The sequence below is a fragment of the Dermacentor andersoni genome, chromosome 5 (genome assembly GCF_023375885.2).
Source record: "Dermacentor andersoni chromosome 5, qqDerAnde1_hic_scaffold, whole genome shotgun sequence".
Lineage (NCBI taxonomy): Eukaryota > Metazoa > Arthropoda > Arachnida > Ixodida > Ixodidae > Dermacentor > Dermacentor andersoni.
In genome coordinates, this window is record NC_092818.1 from 50,996,335 (window position 1) to 51,012,118 (window position 15,784).

The 15,784-nt window shown below is 43.4% G+C and overlaps 1 long non-coding RNA gene across 2 annotated transcripts in view; it reads right to left on the reverse strand.

Annotated features, from left to right (window-relative positions):
- Nucleotides 1-229: 229 nt before the first annotated feature.
- LOC140218464 (uncharacterized) overlaps nt 230-15,784 on the reverse strand; it is a 31,542-nt gene continuing 15,987 nt past the window's right edge. For both annotated transcript variants that reach the window (XR_011894731.1, XR_011894730.1), the window contains one exon: nt 230-359. This is a non-coding gene — a long non-coding RNA (uncharacterized lncRNA). The remainder of the gene's footprint in view (nt 360-15,784) is intronic.

Below are 15,784 nucleotides of genomic sequence, written 5' to 3' on the forward strand. Positions count from 1 at the left end.
GCACACATCAGTGTTTTTGTAGTTCGTAGAGATTTCAAATTATTACTTAGACATGAATCTCCTACTCAGCCAATGCAGCTCAACACATGTCAAGTCATTTCAGCGTAGCACAACATGGCAGTGAACGTTTTCACTGCACAATAACTGTATCTGTCATGATTTTAATTCCATTGCAACAAAGCAGATGAAGTGTGTCCTTGAAGAAAAATAAATAGCACCATAAGCAAAATAAAGATCTTGCTCAAAAGCTATTTATTGCAATATAGATAAAAAAAGCAGGAAGAACATTCTGTCAGCGACACTTGCAGAAGGTCATTTGTTGGCAAAACTTGACGCAGCAGCACCACCATCACATGCGCCTGTAAAAAAAAAAAGCAATCCATATTCATCTGCATTGCTACCACACAAAGAAACCCACGGCTTTGCTGTTGTGCCAACACATTCCACAACTCGGCCCATGCATGTTATGCATTACTGGTAAAAGAATAGGGATCCTAAGCATGCTAAGAAAGTATCAGCAATGGTGCAGAGAGCTATTTCAAGAACAGATTTAAAGTTATAGAAATAGAGTTATAGAGTTATAATAGAGTTATAGAAATAAGTACACCTTTGCAAAATGTGCTCTTTCTGCAACATAATGTAGAAGAACTGCCTGCGACAGATTTGGAGCAGTAGCGAAACATCACACCACATTGTGCAACCTCTGATGCCCTACCACTTATTTTGATGCTTTTTTTGCACTTGCCACTAAATTAACGGCACAAATGGCACATACGTTCACTATACTCCATTCCATACGTAGCAGCCAACACTGTGGAAGGTACGCAAGAAGTTCGGTCAAGAAAAGTTATCACTCCGTGTGTTCCATCTATCCTTCGCTCACACGAGCATGTACGCAAGGCTGCTCGACGGGTTGAAAATAAAAAAATTTGAGAACAAAAAAAAATGATCTAAAACAACGATTAGCCACCGTATACCACAATACGTTTGTTTGTAAGGATTAAAATTTGTTTCGTTCAATACTGAGCCTATATATAAAACAGTTGTGCACAATTGTGGTCAGAAAGCATCAAACTAGCTCGAAGTGCAAATGAAGCCACTGCAAGAAGTCTCTTTAGCCTCCACAATGTTGACTGCTATGTATGGAATTGAGTATATGCAGTTACGAAAGGTAACATCATTTCAATGTTCTAAAAGTTGAAGATAAAACATTCACAGAGCTGAAAAGAAGAGAAGTGTGAGCATGTTCCTGCTCCACTAGGAAGACAATCCTGGCTATGAAGGGTACATACTTGGGCGTGTTGGCAGTTCATGTTTAAAAAAAAGAACTGCACGAGAGACAAGCCCAAACAGGTTGGAAGTCAGCACTGAGTGTGTCCCTGTTTCTCATGTTGTTCTTATTTCGAGCTAATCCACTGGCATTGGTGGCGGTGTAGGCCCACCGACACAACTGAAGTAGGAGTGTTCAAATCAAAATTTATTTGATAAGAGTGGAGGAAACTGCTTTTAAAAATGAAAAGTTTCTACAGGAGCTACATTTCATTTTTTATTTTCTTCATCATTGGCTCAGCCACTGGCACACTACGCTGTTGCTGTTATCAGCTGCCAAACACAATGAATGATAAGAAAATTTAAACATTATACTACCAAGTTTAAATTATCTGCTATTGCCCTGGCAGTCAACAATGATAACCATGCACCAGGATAGCACTTCACTGTCAGCAAAATAATGATTTGTGACTTGCAGATAACTTCAGAAAGTACAAGCTCCATAAAGGGCAAAAAGGTCCTGAACAAGGGTAAAAAGGCAGAATGGCCGGAAATGGGAGCTCATCATTGATCATAGGTTGCAGTGCAATGGGCTGAAGGCAGGGGAATCAACAGTGCAGTTGCATCTGAACACAGGGACATTGGTGAAATATATGAATGCTGATAGTTTTGTCAGTAGACCAGCGTGGTTCATGTCTTCAACATTCACGAGGCACGACTTGGCGATTCGAGTTTGCACAATCATGTGCCAAAAGCTGCCAGGCAACTGAGCAGCAGCTGCAGAACTTCAAGGAATAATTTAAGAACGAATTGACAATCTTAATGTTTGCCCTAGTCACATCATCAAGAAGGACAAAGTCCCTTTGCAGGACCCCACTTCACTACCATCAATGTCTCTGATGTGGACAGAATGAAGCTGCCACTATATTTAAAAAATGATACTGAAACGGCAATTGGCTACTGGCGTTCAAGACACCTAAGCCTACTTCACCATTCATACCCTGAAAAACACAGCAAATAATGCCCATTCTGTGCCAATTATGCCAACGGAACCCCACAATACCTCCTATCCCTCACCAATCCCAATGGGAGGCTGTGCTGCTCAGCTCCAGCCTGAAAGACCAGCGTGAGCTGGTGGCCCGTGCCTGCTTAGCGGTCAAAAGAACCTTTGAATAAGGGCCCCTCCCCTGGTAGAAAGTTGGTTCACTAAAGCTTATTCTCTCTCTCTGTCAATTTTAGAAAATACCTTCTATTGAGGTACAGTATAAGGGCGCGTCACAGCTGCAACTCCGAAATCAAATAAGGCAACAAACTGAACATCCATCGTTATTATCAGTGGAAAGGCAAAAATGCTGTAGCCACTTGATACTGCTGCTACCACACAGCTCTATGTCCGCTTTGAAGCGCCAGTGGGATTTACAAATGACAGATGCTGAGCACAGCTACAGATTCTCTTGGCGCATGAAGGCCACTTCATTTGACAAAGTGGCCAAATCGGTCCACAAAGCCTGGGCCACAGTGCCTGGGCCACTACAGGCTTCAGGAAAGCTGGCCTAATTGCATTTCCACCTGAGTGCAACAATGAAGTGGAACCCAGCCGCAATCCAGAGGCCAATGACTGGGACAGTGGCAGTTGAAATGTTTGACATTGCATCACAGGAGAAGAACATTGAATGAAGTGTAATAAAGTTAAGAGTGCTGCTTCTTGGGCAAGTTGAAATTGAATCCTGTGGTGAGGTACGTTTTTAACTCAGGGACAGAGTAAGGCACATAGCTAAACGTTGTCTGCTCTTGTTTGTTGATCTGTGCCTTACTCTGTCCCTGTCCTAAAAGCACACCTCGTCACAGTTTGCAATAATGTTGCCTTCCTGTACCCAAGAGGAGCATTTGTTGAACATTTTTAAAGTTTTCTTGTCCACCATCCTGTGTTCTGGGGTGGATTGATCAGTTGCTGGCTGGGTTCTCCCTGAGTAGACACTTCCTAAAAAAGTTAAGCACATCCAAGACACATGCTGTGAAGCTTTGGCGATACCTATCTGATGCTGTATAAGGACTGGTTTGGTTTGATGAGAGCTAGCCCCAGTCACATGAGCATGTCAAAGGTCCTTTGAAGTTAAGGAGCATCGAGCTTTCAAAGGCACATTAGTTCAAGGGATATGTCTCGGTGCTACACGGTCTCCAGATGGTCTCCGTTTAAGCTTTTAACAGGAACTGCAACGTATCCTTAGCGCTGCCATCACCTCGATAGTAATAAAAAAATATGGCCCAAATGCGTCTTATAATAAATTTGTCATATTCCTTTTCAGCAATATTTATTTTTCCTAATACATAGAAACATCAAAACAAAATCCACGCATAGTAAAGGCATTACTTTACCAAATACAGATGTATTTATTGCAATGATGTCCACCATGTGTACCGCTTCGTACACCGCATGTTGGCGTCGATTATTCAGTGTTGCCCTTGCTTCAGCCGCTTTGTTTCATTCCCTGTGGCTAGGCAGCGGTAGGTAAGCGTAAACGCGGTAAAATAAAGAACTACAAAACAAAAGTGACAAGGGAAGAAGATGCGCAGAAAAAAGCCAAGGAGACTGGGATGCCTAGCAACTGCTAACCAAAGAACCAAATCGCACATGGCACTATTAACTCTATGCATGGCACACGTGTTGCGTCGATGTTGCTGCTGACGACAGGCCGGGCCGGCGCTGCTGTACCGGCGCGTTCATAATGATTGCGGGTGTCCCGAAAGTGTTTAGTACTTTAGCAATAGTATTCAGTACTTAAAAGCTTGTTCTGAAGAGGTAAAAATTGAACTTTCATATTTTAGATACTTTTTTTCTGCTGTTGGACGCCCTCTAGGCTCGAGAGTATTCCCTTGAGCTTTCCAATGACAAATGCGCACTCCTTTACTAAAAGCTCCCTTCCAGTAGGGCTCCTTTGCTGTGCCTGTGTGACAGTGCGCAGTCTCCCTTGAAGTAAAGGATCTTTGGTTCGAAGGACTTTGAAACTGCCCATATGACTGTGTATAAGCTATGTAAAGAAAATCGGCTAAATTAAAGAATCCATTAAACATACTTCACCATTCCATTAAGGGATCGAGGTTCTTTAGAGATGCCCGTGAGCTGACATTGTATGTTGAAGCTTTACGCAGGAAGTTATTTTTGGGTATGCAGACAATTTTTGTGGGCATGCTTGGTGAACATTCAAGGGCTATATAAGCCACTTTGCAGGTACTTCCCGATAACCGTCGTACTTAAATTCACAAATATATCCGACGAAGTAACAAATAACCCAACAGCTAGGCAGGCACACCAGACCCAGGAAAGCAGGCAAGGGAAGCATCACTTAAAAAGAAATGCATCTGGCTATTAATTTCAAACAAGTAATAGCCTGATCTTCTACCCATTTGGTTACAGCTGTAAGTGCAAAAAGCGCGCATTACATGTAGTGGCAGGCTCACCTGTAGAGCAATAACTCTATGTGTATGGAAGGGTGGCATCACCTAGCAATACAATTATTAGCTTACTGATGATGATTATTATCAGCATCCCCTTTGAAATGGAGCGGTGAGAAATAGCCACCTAGCCTGCTTTATATTAATTAGGTACGCTGTACATGTTTTTCTTTCTAGCATTGTTGCGTACATTTCCTGAAGCTTTCTTCTCCTCCTCAAAACTGCTCTATCTACCTTGTGTGGCTACCTGTGCCTGTAACACATCTGGTTCTATCAATCTCTTCCCTGCTTTTTTTCCACCAATACTTTAAATGTCTTGCTTATCTCTTGCTAAATTCAAGCGCTTCTGGACTATGTACATTACCTATGGGTCCCACTGGGTGAATCCCTCCACATTCCATCAGGATGTGCAAAGTTGTCTCCGGATTTTTTCTGCAGCGCACACATGCCTCATTCTGCTGAGAATACTTGTTTTGGTATGTACACGGTCCTGAATATTTGGCTGTGTGTGGTCAATAAAAAAAAAAAAGACTTTGCACTCACCACTGCATTGTTCTTGCTCAAATTTTGCAGAACGATCGCATTTTGGCATTGACTTCATTTAGTATAACACTTGGCAGGACTAGTCGCCTGTTTTTTAAGGGGGGTATAGTAGCGCGATTCAAAGACGGGACAAAAGAAGACACAAAGGGACACACACAGCGCTAACTTCCAACACTCGAAGATGAAGAAGAAGATGCATTACCAACAAGCCCACATTGCAACCGTCGTGAACTGTTTTTTAAGACAAATTAGAAACTCTTGTCGTCTATGGGAAAAATTGTCTGAAAAGCAGCCCTGGCAGTGTAGCCACCTGTCGTCATCTGCAGAAAGCAGCGTTTCAGGGAGGGCTGCCACGTGTTGCCCGCTCCTGGAGCAGGCCACTGTTTATGCTTTATGCTTGCATCGTCCTGGCAGCAGTTCATATGCCCATAAGCGGAGACAAATTTGCACTTTTTTTCTTGGAAACCAGGCAATTAACTGTGCCCAATATTATACTAAACAAAGTCGACTCCAAAATGCAATCCTTCTGCAAAATTTGAACAAGACCAGTGCACCGATGAGAGCAAGATCTTTTTTTGAACACGCGCAGCCATGTAATCAGGACCCTGAATTTGTACTTGGGCAAACAGCTCTAGCCTCAAATAGCAACGCACTGCCCTTTGTGTTATCGCGCTGATTTTCCCTTCCAATTTTTTTCTTCCCATTTTTGTAAATATCCATGGCTTTTTCTTTTTTGTTTCCATTCTCTGCATCCCATTCGCTGTCTCTGTTTCTCTCACTTTCTTTCTGAGGAGTTCTGGTTGTGTATTTACACTTTCAATCACCGTGTACTTGGTTGCTTTCTTAACCTCTTCCTCTATTCTGTGTCCACGCTTTTCAGGTACAGGTACTTATGCACATTAGCCGCCAATTCATTTTGATCCATGTTCCCAAGTCTTCAAAACTAATTTTGCTCTGCGCTTCTGACTCCAAAATAGGCCCAATCCATGGCCCCCTTCACTGCCTCACTTTCAACCCTGACAAGAACAATTACCTGGGTGGCGTCACCTTGTGGCAGCCGAAAAATAGCAGCACAAAAGGTGCTAGTATACGTGATGGCATCTTGACCCATTCCAAAAACACACGAAAGGGCAGTGCAAGCTGGCAGTGGAGCTGGGTGGGTTCTGCATCACCTGGCTTGAGTCGCCTGGCACTGGACGAAAAATGATCGCATCAACAAGGTCTAAAACCAACTCAAATTCCTTTGTTTAGTGAAGCTTTCAGGTTGATGGTCGGTGAAGGTGATGTGCTTTGTTTCTGCAATTCCGCCATTGTTTCCAAAGATACGAAATGCATTCATCGCCAAAATCCACTGCTCAGTCATTACCAAGATGTGCAGTTATGCCTTAGCACCATATGCTGATTCTTGCAATGCTTGGGATTCACGTTTTTTTTTTCCGCTACCATTTGCAGCTCGTAAAAATTTGTTTATGGAACTGCAACGCACTGAAATAGGAAAGTATGGTATTCCACGATCACACGAATTGAGTTAAAGTGGGTGCATCTTATCACAGACGAGAGGTATATACCATTTTTTTATTATACATATCTACATCACTCACAAAGCATTATTGTTGGGGAGATTCATACAACATTACACTGGCATATTATTAAATTGCAGTACAAAACTAGAGAAAAGCAGGACGTGCAACTTAATACTGGAAAATCACTGTTCCCTTTCAAATTTAACATATGTGAAAGCCTCATGTAAATAAGCGAGACCGACTCCATGGATGCTAAGATTAATATACATTACAATAATTTGTGTGCTGGACATGGCTATTCTTTATTTTCAGTGGAAGCTAAGTTAAGTTATTATCTGCTCATGAAACCAAATGGGTTATGAATTAATTCCGAGCTGCATAGCACAGTAAGACATGTGCAGAACTTCTGTCTTTATTGTTCTAGTTTATTGCCACAGAAAGTTGTCCACAAGCTTTATATGTCTTACTAATACATAATTTGGAACAGAAGCATGCAGATTTTTAGTGTGCCAAATTTCATATAGCACTGTTGAAGAAATTTCGATCATGCAAAGTTAGTACTCAGCATACTTGCCACTTTATTTTGATTTCATTTGTATTGAGACACACATTACTGTCGCGAAAGAAGTATGCAGCGTTTTCTTCAAATCGTGGGTATTCCTCAATGCGGCGCTGTCAGGCAGAGAGCGGTGTCTGAGACGTGTAAACACGACAACGAGCGGCGCGGGTGACTGATGTTCACGCTTCTGCGTGGGAATGACCGCGACAGCGCCTCGGCCACTTGCTATCACCCAGCCGATGCAGTCATACCTGCCGTTCAAAGAACTTCTGCACACAGCCGACCTCGAAGGCATCCCGAAACGTGTCGAGATGAGCCTGTGCACGTGCCGCGGTCGGTTCACGCCTACCCATCAGTCATGACTAGTTTCGTTTCCTGAGCAACTCCTCCTCTAGCCCAGCCGCCAGGAGCGCTGGTATGAAATACGAAGGCGATCTCACCTGTTTGGCGTCTGCGGCCGTCTATATGGGCGTCTTGCACTGGAGTTTGAGGTATTAGCCCCGAGAACGAACTACAGGGGTGCTGCGAGCGCCGCTCGCGTGACGTCAGGGCAAGGACTCGCGCCTGTCTGCTACAGTTCGGGCGTTGTCTGGGCGCTTTCTGCGGTATTTTCGTTTGCCCTCGTTCTCTCTGCTTGCATACTTATGGTGGTCGTCTCAAATATATTTTTACAACGTCTCACTTTGCGAACATTTATTCAAAGAGCTAATTCCTTAGACAACAATGCAGCTCTCAAAGGCAATGCTACAGTGCCAGCCGAAGGAACGCAGACCAGCCCATTGCGGGTTTTTTATTCGGTGATGGACAATCGCAAAAACATAGCATATAAGAATCCAGTTATGATACCATACCTGCTGCGGTACAACATGTCACAAATGCTGGCTATCTATGACTTCTACAAGAGTTACGTTGATTTTAATCCGCTAAAACAGGTTTGCTCACGACGAGTAGTTCATGATATAATATGGAATTTTTGCATTTCTTCACAGAAACGCTCGGCAGTAACACGGGGACTTAACTAATACTGCAGTTTAGATTCTACAAGCACCACTTGCTTCTTTAACTGCTTGTCAACATTAGGCGGTTCTTCGCGTGTTTATTTTAAGCGGTGGAAATTTGAAGTAAAGTTAATGAAGGCTTATAGCTATCTACAGACTGCAAATAGGAATGTACCAATATATATTCCCTCAACTCACTTGAGAAATTTACTGGTGCTTGTTGCTTGAGGAATATACATGAGGAATCTTTTTGGCGAACTGACACAGGCTGTTCGGTCCAAATTTTTTAGTGAAATATGCCTGTTGGACCGCATGGCTGCAGCTAGAAAGAAGTCGAAGCGTCAATCATTAGTAGTATGGGACATATTGAAGATATCAAAATTGTCCAGTGGAGGGTCAGAAATCAAGTGAAAGTATATGCAAGGCTTGTAGTGCTTTCTTTATGAATGTTTGCGATTGGATTGGAGAAAACTATTTCTCCTGCAATTGGACAAGGTTCTCTTTTATGTACCGACGAAGTGAATAGTTATCCGTTTGTATAATTAAACACTGGATCGAGACATGGTGAGACAGAAGGTGCTTGAATTTTCCTTTTCTAGGCAATTTAAACTGCGCTGTAGTAGCTCGAGAATACTATAGCCATTCCAGTTGGCGCTGTAAAAAAAATGCTTTATGGTTTGAATTCGAAGTTGTAGTGAACTGATGGGTTTCGCGAACATAGCATGCCTCGCCATACCAGCAGTCGGTTGCTACCGCTACGTGATCAGGGATGTGCCATATTGTCGATAAAGGCTACTGAGGGCCACTATCAAACATTTTATCACTTGCAATTGATTGGCTCTCAATCTTAATAACGAAACTTTTCTCTCAGGTGATTGCTACTATGGTGCTTGTGAAATAACTATGTAAATAGTCTACATGACGCGCCGTCGTGTTAGCAGCCATGAGCAATTCGTTTTTTAGAGGCCTGTTTCAGAGGGGGATGAATGTAGCAGCAAACATTCTCATAAGAAATGCGCGCCTAACTATCTTTTACGCATTAATGAATGGCCATATTTGAATAGAACAACACACCAAAGTAATAGGAATCATGATGACAGCTTTGCTGGGCAGTGTCTTTCTAGCACGGATAACATGCTGACGCCAATTATGAAGATTTTTCTTCTATGTAAAATGCAGTGTCTCTCATAGCTAAATAATAAGGGAATGTTAAATGTTTAGCCAGGCATCATACACAACTTCGCGTGTTGAATTTGCAGACATTCCTTTTACGCAAAGTTTATGGGCAGGCACGGCTCATATATCCATTGCAATGCCAGTAGACTCCTTCAACGCTACGTATAGCTTGCGATATCCAGGCCGCAAATTTTATTGAATCATGCGCTTTAGGAGAAGGAACTGTGGTTCAGTCATGGCAGCAGAAAGAAGCCGACATATCGTTCAATAAGCACGGCTCGACCCACTCATACCCCAAGCATACACGAAGGGAACGAGCGCGCGCGGCAGCCGAGCGAGACGAGCGAGCGGCGTCCTGGCCGTGCCGTCACTCGCGAGAGGGCGCCACTCCTAATTCTCGCCGCTAATAGTAGCGGCGCCTGGTGGTGGCGAGAAACATTATCTGGGTAGTACAAGCTTGGGTAGTATTGATCCCTGGCTGTGGCGATCACACGTTTCTAGCCCAAGTTTTGCGTCGATTCGCACTTTTTTTCTGCTCTGTTGCGAGTGCGGAAAGACTGGTCACTTCTTACAAACCACGCCGACCACGATGAGAGCTGGCCGCAGCCTATAGTTTAACGAAAACGGACTCTCCGTGCGCCGTGGGACGTAATGCTGAAAGCAGAAGGAATCGGCGACGTCGATCCGGAGAGACCTAGCTCAGCCTCGAAAAAGCGTCACCGTCGTTACTGCTGCGTCGTGGGCTGCCATCACAAGGCCTGAATCCCAAGATCAGATTCTACCGTTTTCCTTCAAGGCCTCACGAAGCCGAGCGTCGGGCACGCTGGATAACTGCAGTTCGTGGCACTGGGTAAGCGAAACTTCGCGCCATGCTGACTGCATCGCCTGTCTTGAAGCTTACTTGATTATCTGCGTTGCTAAAATTCGGTCTTTTTCATCTACAGTCCCGATGGCAAACCGTGGGAACCAGCGCCGAACATCAGAACCGCGCAGCGCACGAGCGCACGAGCTCGCGCTGCAGCGCGATTCGCACGTACGTTACTGCGATCTCATATGCATTGCATCAGTTATTTATCAGTTGCTAAAGGAACAGATGACCGCTACTACAGCGCAGGCATAACTACTTGTCTAGCGGCATGCAGTCAACAGATTGCAGGAGGCCCGTCGTTCCGCGGCATGTCGAAAGACCGCTGCCGTCGCGGTGCGTACGATCGTGCGCTCGAGCAGTTCCTTGCACACGATGTCTGCTCATCGCTGCTGTGAATGCATTTATAGCATGCATTTCCTCGCGTTTGTGCGCCTGAATTTAGCAGCGTGCAAACCTTAACTGAAGTTCAACTTCGTACGCGACTCTCTTCACTTGCGTTTGACACCGCGCTGAAACTTTGCCGCCTATTTCTTGAACGGCGGACACGTATTCGGTGTTGCATAATTTCTTGCCTTTACGCAGCGTGCGACCCCTGAAAAAAATCTTCGGCGCGCGATATTCGCTGGAAGCCGTGGTACAACACAACCGAAAGTGGCGGATCCATATTGTAAACGTGCTTTCCGAAGCAGACGACCGAGCTTGGTACTGCTCAGTTCAGGACAGAAGATGCTTTGAAGAACCGTTTTCGCAGCGCCCCCTGGGTAAAGCAGGAGTCCCATCAGCCGTACCTTTGCAACCTGCGCTCGCTACCCACTCCACACGTTTTGCTTTTCATTATAGTAGACGACACCAATGAGCCGCGGTTGACGCGAACACGGTGCTGTTACAGCTGATAACACCGAGGTTTCTTGCCACCGCAAAAATGTGCGACGCCGACGTTCCTGAGTGTGTTGAAGACACTGAATTGTCCACGCTGGAAACGAAGGTGCTCCGCTGCAACTTGAGTAATGCAGCAGAAGCAGAACAGTGGGTGCGCAACTACAGCGCCGAAACCAACACATCGTGGATTGTGGACTTCGTTGCCACAAAATGCACAAGGTAAGCTATTTTGTCAAAATAGTGGATATTCAAAATGCATAGTGTAACAATGGCCGCGTCCGCCATCTTCTCTGGGGCATAGTTGCGAAGCGCCTGCATGCAGAGCGGATCGGCGATCGTCGCTGTGTGGCAACAGTCGCCTTTATCGTCAAGCGTTTAATTAGTAATTAACTTCACTGTGCCCCCAACTATCCAATAAAGCCATGTCCGCTGGTATTTGCACCCTTGGATATCCGTACTGACGGCATTCTCAAGAAGCGTACTGCTTTGAAATCGAAACCTTCGCCGAGCGAGCATCTCGCGGCGATCTACCCTGCTTATACCCTCTCGAATTTCCTACCGAAACCTCCAAAACAACCTTGCATTGCATTGTAATCCTACAGATTCATTGCGTTCGCAAGAAAAGACGTCTCATGTGAAAAAATCTTTGCTGCAAATCGAAGCTCCGCGGTAACAGTGTTGTTCGTCGGGGCGGATAAATCTTAATAAACTGTGATTGCTCCGTTTGCGTTGGAACTGAAATTGTGCGAGTCAGATCGCATATGCAAGTCCCGTGAAAACGAAGGACAAACATGATCTGCGAGTTGGCAGTCGCAACTAACTTGTTCCGTGGCCTGTTTTCTGCCGTTCTCCGCTGCAAGTATCAGATTTTCGCAGGATAGGGCGCTGTGCATGTTCTCTCTGACTCGTGTTCAGCATTGCCTTTGTGCTGCAGGCGTCCGCAAATATTGTGGACTTAGCTATTTACAGGCACTCCGGTTTCAAGCACGTCACAAGCAAGCGACAAATTAAGCAGCCCGGCAAATGCGCGGTTGGGCGCACTAATAGCGCGGCGTCACGCTGCCAGAGCCGAAAACGAAAGAAACGCAAAGTAACTAAATGTCTAATGCAAATACGGAAATCTAACGCACGTGCGATTACACAGCGCGCTGCGTAGCGAAGCTTGAGGACAATACGTGCGGGCCTTCTCTATACCGTTGATGAACTTCTGCGAAAATGTGTAGGGCGATGTGCAACTCCATCTTACCCGCCCTTCAATTTTTTTCTCGAATGGAAGGGCGGGAAGGGCGGTTTTTTTCTTGCTTTGATGGCCTTTTCTGAGCGTACCAAATGCGACCATTACCACTTTTCTATGGCTACCACGCTTTTGATGTGTGGCAGAGCTGTTATGTATAGAAGCCATTCGAATATGATTTACAAAAGTGAAACAAATTCTTTATCTGTATTCACATTTGTTACAGAATGATCTTCCGCAAGGTGTGGCGGTGTCAACACCACAAACGAAACAAAATTACTGCACGGCGCAACACTGACTGCCCAGCAAAACTCGATATAAAAATTAAGAAAGTGAACCCTGACACCCAAAGAAATGATAAGTATTTGTGCAGAAGCACTCCCCTCCCAGCTGTCATCAAATTGGCCGCAACACATAATCACAGCACAGAATGTGCTGACTCACTGAAGTTACTGCGTGCCAGCCCAGAAACAAGGGCCGCATTCGATGCATATTTCGAGGCTGGTTTCACGCCTGCAGCTGCCATTCGGCACCACGAGGAGGCACTGGCAATGCAAGACAACAGCCACATTCTGCTTGCCAACGGTATGGTGAACCCACAACAAAGGAGTGTTTATCACTGGCACCAACAATGGAGGCAAGCAAAGTATGGTTCCATAGGAAACCCTCTTCCAAAACTCCAAGAAAAGTTGGCCGACTATGGAGCACAAGGTAAGATGTCATACCAGCTGTCGAACTGAACATGAATTGAGAACAGTACCAAACCAATAATTTTGAAGAGCATCTAAATCAAGAACAAAACCTGAGCAAAAAAAGTAACGGCTACTGGTTTGGAACTAAATGGATGAAGCATCTTCAGTAACATGGGTAAAGAAACGCATTATGCAAAACAAAACAGCTTCCCTTGCACAATCCATGTAAACCACGCAATATCGGCAATTTTTTTATGCCTTTAAAATTGGCCAATTTTCACTGCTTTTGAAATTTCAGCATTTTTTAAAATTTTATCACGAAATAAATACATAATGCAGTTGCACATTTTTTGCATTAATTTGCAAGAAACTATTTGAAGGTTTGTCCTAAAATCTTTCTGCTTCATCACGTTAGCTACAATGGTCCCAAAAAGCCACCTATCTTGGGGTCACTGATGCGCTTGCTCAAAAAGCAAAGTTTAGCAATTTAAAAAAAATACTCTAGGCGATATAGATCCAACTTTCCTTGGGCCACTAGTTCTAACATCATAAGATTACCAAAAATGTTTGGTGGTGTACAATGTTTTAGTTTTGGAGTGACAAGTCTTCAAACTTGTAATATGTGTATTGAATAAATGCTCTTTTCCACCTTTAGTAAATCAGAATGTTTTTCAAGGAAACTTATGCTATGTTTAGCAAAACAAAGGTTGAGTCTATTCTAGAGAGATATTTGCCCCCCACCTCATACAAAATTATCACTTTAAAAAAAAAAAAGTTGGGACCCCCCCATGTCCTTTCCTGATCATACCCTAGTCCGTGATTTTGTGTGCTGAATGTATATTCCCTTTACTTTAACTTTTAATAACTTTTTTGTTGCGGTATCTCTAAGAGATTGTGTAATTTTGTACCAGATTTCAGAGTTTTGCATTTCAGTGTACTTTTCTCATGAGGCATAAAAAAGATGACTATTTAAATTGACCGGTATATGTAGAAAACAGGCAAAGATTAACAAAGTGACAATGACTTCACTTTTCAGGGAGGGCAATTTCAATTTTAGAAAAGTCATGTGCAAGCAATACACTACAACAGCCGGCACACTATAAAAATTTGGTGCAAGATGTAGCAAATGTGCCGAACTAAATACGTTTCACATAAAAAGTGGCATTGTTCTATACAAAAAATGTGTCAACCAACACAACTGTTATGACATGCAAGTTCAAACTGTTTTTTTAAATATCAGTGTACTGTTTTTTAAATGGTTTACAATGGTCATCAACACTTGGCTTTGTGCTGTCTTGTTTCTCAGGCTGCTTTTAATTTTCTAACACCTAAAAAGCTTCTTGGCAGTTTACTCGGTGATCCCCTCTTAAAGCCACAGTGATGCGGACAAAGCATTGACACAAATGAATGTTCCTCCTCAAAGCCAGGCTTGCTTAGTCGTAGCTGGGAAGTAAGATTGCATCACTTGGCAAGTAGAATTGAAGCAGCATTGCGTCTGTTTACAAAGTGGTACATGAGTGCACTCGCACAATGTCAGCAAAGAATGCATACTTTTCTGAGTATGTGAGACATAAGACGACAATTTATTGTGCGTGTATGTGGCTGTGTGTGAATTTCTTAGTGAGTGCCTTAGGCTTTATCTATGTAATTGTGCTGCATAAGAAGTGAAGTATGTCTTTATTTTTGCATAAATAGTCCACACTGTTTTTCTTACCTATTAACAGCATGTCTCGCTCAGCACTAAAATGGGTGGTGCTACCTTTATGTTTACTTTATCATTTAATTAGACCCAAGACAATGATTTTACATTAGTGACCAACTACTGTGTAGCGAGATATGTGACCTCAGTGCATAAAGTTCATGGTGCACCGAGAATGTACCATGGAGAAAAAAAAAACACTCTGCAAAATACGGCGTAATATTGGCTCATTTTGTCTATGTTGGATTTCATGCAATTTTGCATTCCTCTTGAGAACAATACAAACAGCCATGCCTGTATTTTTTCTTTCTTGAAGTTAAAAAAGCTAGAAAGCTGCCCTTGGATCTCCATGTGCACAGTTGTGGGGCCACTATTTTCTTGCGCGCCAAAAGCATTTGGGTCCTTAATTATGAACCTATGATTTGCAGTGGTGAACATTAGGATCTGTCGGAGGCCAGTAATTACCAATTTAAATCCCACTATTAACACACTCGAGGAAAACACTAAAGGGCACGTTCCTATCACAAAATTAGTCCATCCAGAGCACAAGGCAACACTTCGTAAAAATTGAGACTAGCAATAGTATTCAGCCATTCAAAATGCATTGGTATTATGCTATTTTAGCACCTTATGCACCACTTCACCATTGCCTACATTTTGTTGCTGCAAAGTGTAAAGAATGAATGAAATTACTTTTGTCCTCTTTTTACATTTATATATATCTGTTGAAAACAGTTGAATTTCTTATGTATTCACTTGTGCGTTTAGTCAAGTTTCCCAATATGACGTAGAAGCGGCTCTGAATAATGTACAGTAACAATAACAGCTGTTAAAGAAATTTTAGTAAACAGTGCAATAAAAGCAATTGAAAAGCTCTTCGCGTAACAATGT